An 8,544-nucleotide genomic window follows, 5' to 3' on the forward strand; every position below is an offset into this window, starting at 1 on the left:
TATTATATTCTTCAATGTCATAATATAAAAAAATAGTTTTTTTTTGTTCTTGTTAATGAAGAGCCTATCAAAAGGCAGAGTTCCAGGTGTGCAGGTCCAGATGGTATAAAGAAAAGAATTTGTCAAGATCTTTTCTGAAAAACCTTTTCATTTTCAGAACTCAATACTCAAAAAGCGCGCGTTCGACCGTCATTGGTTGAACTTTAACTGTAGCCCGCCTACAATCGCCTCTCAATCTCGGTGCCAAATAACAATGACCTGATGTCACTTCTATAATCAGGTATCATCTCACAGGAACATTTACCATTTTCTCACATTCTGCTAAGCGATCCAAAATGCAGAGATCACCTTCCACAACCAGATGCTTCTAAGGCGCTTGATAATGGCGTTTAAAAGTTAAAACTAAATTATTTTCCTTATTATTGAAAGGCTAAATAGAGACAGAACTGGAGTACTCTCAAGTCAGGTTTTAAAACTTTAAGGTCCTAGAATCCTAATTAATTATAGACGATACTTCGTCTGACTTTTTTTTCCCGTAAACTTTGGGAAGTCAGACGAGAAAACTTTGGTTTTTGCGCTAATGCAATTTCTCATCTACCAGAACAAATATGTTCCTGCGGCTTTTCATTGATCTTAATGAAATACGTAATGTTTCGGGGGGTTAATCTTAGGTTGCACCAAAATTTAGTTAATTAAATTATCAGTGCTATTCAGAAGCAGTATAACAAAAGAAAAAGATAATTTAAAGTATGCTTTTAAAATAGTTTGTGATTTTTTTTTTTTTTAATTTTTGAAGGATTAAAGAAAAAGAAGCTTTAAAAGCTCTTGGCAATGGCATAGTACCCCCGTCATTAAACGTGCAAAACATAATTATATTTCGCCATTATTCATTTTTTAAATAACCAAAGTTTTCTCGTCTGACTTCCCAAAGTTCACGGGAAAAAATAATCAGACGAATTATCGTCTAAATTAATTATTGAATGATAGTTTTAACGACATCTTCTTATATTATTCATGCAGTAATCATTCGTTATTGCAATTACCAAGTTTTATGCGACAGTATTCATAAATTTTAATGTTAACTGTTAACTGTTTCATAACTATTACAGTAATAAATCCTAGAGAAAAGACTTACGAAGTTTTATAATATATAAATAACTGACGTAAATCAGTTAATTTGCTCGAAATATCCGTGAAAACCTACGGGAACCATAAATAATTTTGTTTCGATTCTTTCCCAGTAAATTGTCATAAAATTTCGAAACTGATGATTCTTACGATAACTACTATCGAAGATTTTTCTACAGACTCATTTGTTACTAACGTACTATTAAAAAATATTATACACAAAGATTAGAACAGTTTCACTTTTATTAAAATTTTAAACTAAGTTGTACATGTTTCTTCTAACAAAAATGACAACTTGTTAATGGACAAATTTTGATTGTAGTTAGATCGCATTGGCTTAGTTTATGTCTTATCTTATCAGTTGTTTCCTGGCTGGTGTCCTAACATGCTTCACAGTTGTTGAGAACTGAAACTGGGAGGTATTTTGAGTACCAATTGCTACTTTTATGGTTTCATCATCTTTCTCTTCCTCTAAATCCGAGACCTTAGTGTTTCCTTTCTCTTCCTTTCTCTTCATCAATTGGAACCTGGCTACCCTCGTTGACCTTACCAAACCATCGCCGTATTTGGGGGATCTTGACATGTTGATGGCTCCAGTACTGTGGAAAAATAGTTGAAAAAAATCTAGTAAACGAAAAATTTGTAACTGACGTAAGATACATATTATTACGATTAAATCTTGTAATTAATTCCGTTCATTAGAGTATGATCGTAATTTACGAATCAAATAATGACTTTTTTTTACGAAAAATGCGATTAATTTAATCGATTTTCGAAAAATTAAAATTTTCCTCGTTCGCGATTAAATTGACGCAACTTCGTTTAATAACAATCGTAACTCTTCTCTAATAAATTCTTGATTTTCCAATTTATTGCATTCAATTAAATTATATTTTTTAAAATTGATAATCAGTAAATAATAATTTTTACTGTAGCTTGGTTATTACTATGCTAAATTTAAGATTATGAAGCTTATTTTGTTAAATGCTACGTTACGGCATCACCCGTTTCAAAGTTTAACTAGTCACAAAAATTAATTGTAAAAAAAAAAAAAAAAAAAGGAAACATAAGCTACTTTTAAAACAAATAAAACGTTTTTGCTGAGTTTCAAACTTTTATTTGAGATGATTTTTTAGGTTTTCCAGGTTGAGTGGCAACTCTGTAAAAGCCATTATGAAACAAAAGCCATCGTGTTAAACAAAAATAATAAAGCTGGATTTATTTGCAAAAGTGTGTAACCATTTTAATCACTAGGACTTATTTGCTATATCATCCCAACTAACTAACCATCACAAATCATAAAAATCAAAAAAAAAAAAAAACTATCGTCTTTCATTTGTGGTTCAAATACTTTAACAATCTCTATACTTTACTGTTAAACTGAAATGTGTACCATTGAATGGTCATAAAAAATTTTTGGTTGATACTGCAAAAGTGATTTTATTTTACAAAGTAATTTTATTCAATTGGAACTATACAAATACAAACAATTAATAAACAATGAAAAAGAAGAAAATAATAGGTCACTTATCAGAAAAATACAGATTTATCAAGAAATACTCCGTCGCTTATCAAAAAATTTACAGATTTCTCTGTAACTTTCTGAAGAATTTAAATCAGAGATGAGTTTCTCTTAACTAACTAATATCACTAAAGTTTAAAGAAAAAGATTATTTATGAAAGATCATTTCTATTAAAATCTTTATATATTTTTCTTTTTCTTTTTTTCCTCTTTTCTCTTTCAATGAAAGATTTCCTTTATGATGTCAATAAAAATGGTTTCTATAGATTCCTATGGGTTGGAGCAAGAGTTAATGCATTGCCATTTAACCATTTTGATCTATGAAGGGTCAACCTTTTGTATTTTAATACACCAAAAATTTAAAGTACCAGTGATTTCTTCTTTAACTTGTTAAGTTATTACTTTAGCACGAGTTCAGCGAATATGTCTAATTAGTCTAATGATAAGTTTTCATTATAGTTTTTAAGGTTATCTTACGTATGCAATATTTTAGAGATAGTAAACAACTTTGTACGAAGTGTGAGTTTCGTTATTTAAAATTTAGCTTTTTTAATTTACGGATTCCGTAATTAAATCATACTACAATTCAATTTTAAGAAAATAAAAGTGGTTTGCACGCACACACGGGCTAAGCTTAGGGACAGGATTTTCAGCAGTCATATTTGATAAATTGCTATAAATGTAATTTAGATTAAAATTAAAGAAAACCTTTGAATGGCCTCGGGAATAGCGATGGCGAAAAGTGTTCAAAAACTACTAGTGGAGCTAAAAACTACTAGTGGAGCTTAACAGAAATCCTGCATAAACTAATATATCCGTTTTATCTGTTTTTAGACAGCGATGTCAAATAACCGGTATAAACAATTCAGCATAGTAGGTTTGAAGAGAAAACTCAAATTCGAGAAGAATTTGAGCATTCCTTACTTTATAACGTGATAAACTTACTTTATAACGTGAAAAAAAAAATTTTTTTCCCTAATGTTTTTTACATTTTAAAATTTTTTTTTTTTTTTTGTAAACATTTTTTATATTTCTTCAGATGTTGTGTTGAATGTCTTTTGTGATGCTATCAGTGCAAAAAAAAGTACTAATTACTAATTTAGTTTTTCTTGAAAAACATAATACAAAAACTTATTTTATTTATTCACTATTACTAATTTAATTAACAATAATTGAAATAAATGAGTTTATATATTTACGTACTACTTTTTTGGCGCAAAATTTATTTATTTCCTTATGTCGATAAATGCAAACTTTACGTTTGCATAAAAATTAGAACCAAAAACTTTCATTGTTTATATTTGAATTCAGCCTCTAAAATTTATTAAGGGTACATTTCATTTATGAAACACGAAAAGATTGAAACTGTGCACCACAGTCTTAAATCTAACGAATATTTTGAAAAATGAACCTTCTTTGATATTAAATTATTTACACCACCGGTCAAAAAAAATATATATACACTTTTTACGTTTTGATCAACAATTAGAATATATATATATATATATATATATATATATATATATATATATATATATATATATATATATATATATATATATATATATATATATATAAATTAGGAAGCGTATTTTAGCAAAAAATAATTATGGAAACGGGTGTGGAATGCCTGGCATTTCACTTACAAGGTTCATACTTAGTGAGTGCGCACGCGCACTGCCTTTTTTTAAGTGACGTCTTTCAAATTGTGAAACGTTGTGAACAAAATGTCTGTAAAATTGTTGAGTATATTTTTTAACAACGTTTAGAAAATTATATTGAAGCTAAAATTTATGTTGGTTTTTAGTACCCAACTTATTAACAATTATGTTCATTTTAAGGTACTTTTAAAATATTCCCACGTGACGTGAGGTCCAAAAATAGCATCAAGGTGTTGCAAAAAGGAGGTTGATTCATTTTATTGTATTTGAAGCGAATTTAAAAAACAATAGTTAGAAATTTGCTTTGGGTACAAATTTAAACTTTCCAGATAAAAAGTCCAGATAAAAACAGGGCGTCTCATTTCTCATGTAATAAGCTTAATTTTTACTTTTATTAGTTTGTTGCTTATGATACTTTTGTTTATTTTAAGCGGGGAAAAAAAGTCTATGAAGTTTGTAGTGCCTAGAATATGGGGAAACCTGAAGATCATATTCAAGATTTATTTTTTTGTGTAGTCAATCCAAGCAAACTTCGAGTCGTCAAAAATGACAAAAACGTTTTTTTAATCTTTCTTTAACGTCCGCTCCAGTATCACATAGTGAGAACCTTTCTGTACCTTTTCTCCAAAATCTGAATGGTTCGGAAATGTCTGTAACCAAAGCTCTTCGTAACAGTTATGGATTTTTTTGATCAATTATAAAGCAGAAAATCTCACGCAATTCTTTTGATTGGCGTCTTTTCATTGACAAAAAGCTTAAAATCCCTCCTTCACAATCGAAATAAATTTCCTATTCTTTCTTCATTTTCAAAGAAAATTACCGTTATTCCGTAGTTCTCAAAGAAAATTACATATGTAAATGGTCTTTCATACCTTAAAGTATAAAGAGTACATCTAGCCAGCAATTGTGAAATCTTAAAATGGTTAGATTTCTGAAGAAAATACACTGATTAGGTTTAGTGGACTGACTTTGAAATAGAAAAACATAATGTCAAATGAGAACCAGTTGTGGAGCTTCAACATATATTGATCCCTTAAGAAATAAATTTATATGCATTGCTTATAAATTTAGGCCTTATGAAACAATTCATTAAAACTCTTTGAGTAATATTTGGTTTTAATATTTTTGTTTGTTTTTAAAGCTCTTCTGCCTTAGCTTGACTTCCAAAATTGTTATGAAACCATAAATTGTTACATTGTTATCTCTGCGTGAAAAAATAAAAATAAAAACAGAGGTAGACAGTTTTTACATTTTGAAATACAGCATAATGGTTAGAATGTTAATTATACCTATTATATTAATTATGCCAATTATATCCCCAGACTTACCAAAAAAGTTTGAAAAATGTTGTTTAAAGCTAAGTTCTGGACAAAATATAGCATTTTTTTAAATTTCTAAAAACTGTAATTTTTTTGCCATAAACAAATGCAAAGCCGGACAAATTAAAAGACTTCCGAGTAATGCGATTATGTCAAAATGATTCGTTTTTCATTTAGTTTTGGGCTCGCTATTTTATCTAAATTGCCTTGTTTGAACTTAGTTTTAACTTAAAAAACTTCTTGAACTTATCCGCAACTCTTTGGTACTCCCCTCCCCACCTCCCTTCACACAAAATTCATCTGTTATGTTAACTATGTCTGTTTTTAACATTAACAGTCTTTAGTTGAAGCACCTGTTTCGTTCAACGGAATAAATAACGGCTCGTGCAACTTTTATTTCACCCTGCAATATTTTTCACCTACTTTTTATGTTCTCGTGTACCTATTATTTTCTTAATTCCTTCTCAAAAAAAAAAAAGAAAAGAAAAGAAAATCAAAATTCTTCACACCAACATTTTTTTGTTTGTTTAGAAAAATGTTATTTTGAAATACGCGATATTTTAAATGGCAGTTGGTTTCCCCAAGGTAATAAGAGTAGTCAACAACAAAAAAAAAACAAAAATTTTTTTGAAGCAAAACCAAAATAAAAACTTGATATGAAAAAGAAAAAAAGCATCACACACAAACAGAATAATTGTAGAAAACGAAAATATTTCACAATAAAAATTATTTTTAAAGAAACTCAAATGAAAATAAACGAAAGAAAAATCTAAAGAAAAAAATTGTTTGCGGTTTAAATTGCTCAATTTTTACAAACAATACGTTTGCAATGGCTTTGAATACTGAACGTTTTACGATCTAAAAAGGGCCGTTACAAACAGATTACCTTTCGGCAAACAGCATCATAAGCTAGCGAAAATCGTTGTTGAAGTTTTAAATAGGAAGCCTCGTTGTTGTTTTCATGTAAAAAAAGTACCTTAAAAAAAATATTGTTGTTAAATAAATGTTAAATACAAAAGTGCTTTGTTATTATAATATATTTAAAGTAGCTTTATACGAAATTGTCAGTGTCTTAATCTAAGATTATAACGTGTTTTTTTTCTAAATGTCTAAAAGTGTATTTTGTTCAAAAGGTGGTAATCTTTTTTTACGATTTTATTATCTGATTATGATTTACTAAACAACCTATTAATTTCTTTAAATTGTCTAAGACGTAACAATTTGATAAAAAAAAAACAAAAAAAAACAAACTTTTATTTGATTAAGTAGTAACGTCTTAAAAAATTCAATATAAAATTTATTTATATCTCCATAATTTCTATAAAATCTTAACATAGCTACCGACTTGAAAGAAAAAAAAAGGAATCTAAACAAACTTGTTAAAATGCTATTAAAATTCATAGATTAATTGTTGATCGTTAGTAATCGAATTGATCATCTTACTACCAAATAATCAGATAATAATCGGATAACTTGTTGGTGGGAAATTAAGCCAAGCATTTAATGATTAACTTTAAACGAATGTCTGTAAACTAAAAACCGTTCATTTCTTTTTAACCTTGCGGACCTTGTGGACCTTGCGTAATAAACGACCTTCTCGTTCTTTGGTTCATATGCAATTTAAAAAAAACTTTTATTCAAAATTCTTACGTTAAAACTAAATAATTTTAACATTCCAATGAAAACTCATTTTAAAATATCAAAAATAACAAATATTTATTAATTGAACTTCCTTTTACATTATAGCATAGTGTAAACCAAATTAGCTTTTTTTCGTTTCACCTCTTGCCTATTAAAAAAATCTATATTCCAGAACGTAAAAATTGTTTCTACACCCCAAAAGTGTTAAAATAAATGTTTGTTTCTTTTGCGACGCCTTGGAACAATGAGACACCTTGCAATCTCATTTTGTCAATTTAACTCATCAAATCATAGCTTGTATGTAAACTAGATTCTGAACAAAATAATAAAATCTTTGGTTGTTTTGGTTTGTTTATTTGTTATAAATTTTTATTATTTCACCTTTCTATCAAACTTTCTCCCTTGTTTCGAAGTTTAAGCCTTTTGTAGCAAAAATAAATAATTTATGAATATTGTCATAAATGATATACTTGATACTAAACCTTTTTTGCTCTTTATCGCATCTGTTTTTAACTTTAAAGCGAACATTTATGCTAATTTTGTTTATTGCAGGGTTTGAACTCCTCTGTTATATCTTCTAAAAGCATTGTTAAATATAATAGAATTTTGAAAAATGGGTGTTGACATTCTCTCCTTGCTGAAAACTGATTATAAATTTTGTTTAAATTTTAATAAAAATGTATTTACAATAAATTAAATCAGCTGCAATTTAAAAAATAAAAATAAAAAAACACCCCTTACAAAAACATAATTTAAACTCAAAAAAAGGGTAAAATTAACCTTGTTCAATGGATTAGCTTCGGACCAAAAATCTATGAAAAAAGAGAGGATGAATTATTATGCGAATTCAAAACACGCCTGAGTATGCTTAAATTCATAAAATCAAATTTTGTGAATAAATATTTTATCTTGATAATTCTGTTCCACCCTTTAATAGTTTTATCAACTTTTACGTGAAAACTTGGTAATAGTTGACGTTGATGTTTATGGCAATAAATATAATCTCTCCCTCCCTCCCTCTCCCTCCCTCCCTCTCCCTCCCTCCCTGCCTATCTCTCTCTCTCACACACACACACACACTTGCGCGCGCTTGCTCATCTTCTTTTGATATTCAGTAAATTAAGTATATATTTAAACATTGTTTTCGGAGTTAGACAATTAAGCATACTTAAAAAAAGGTAAAAAAAAAAAAATAGAAAAGTAAAAACAATAGGTCGAGTTTAAAAAAATCCTCTGTATTGCTAATTTCAGTAGTTGCTTATTTTTAATGGTT

At 28.3% G+C, this 8,544-nt stretch overlaps 1 long non-coding RNA gene across 1 annotated transcript; it reads right to left on the reverse strand.

Moving 5' to 3' along the window:
• Positions 1–1,368: 1,368 nt before the first annotated feature.
• LOC149883033 (uncharacterized) lies at positions 1,369–8,244 on the reverse strand. The gene is made up of 3 exons (XR_016456195.1): positions 8,052–8,244; positions 6,517–6,606; positions 1,369–1,727 (listed from the first exon to the last, which is right to left on the reverse strand). It is a non-coding gene; the product is annotated as an uncharacterized LOC149883033 (long non-coding RNA).
• Positions 8,245–8,544: the final 300 nt, after the last annotated feature.

This window comes from Hydra viridissima, unplaced genomic scaffold (assembly GCF_058129835.1).
Source record: "Hydra viridissima isolate aposymbiotic clone 2 unplaced genomic scaffold, HvirCarnegie_v1 scaffold_10, whole genome shotgun sequence".
In the NCBI taxonomy this organism is placed as follows: domain Eukaryota; kingdom Metazoa; phylum Cnidaria; class Hydrozoa; order Anthoathecata; family Hydridae; genus Hydra; species Hydra viridissima.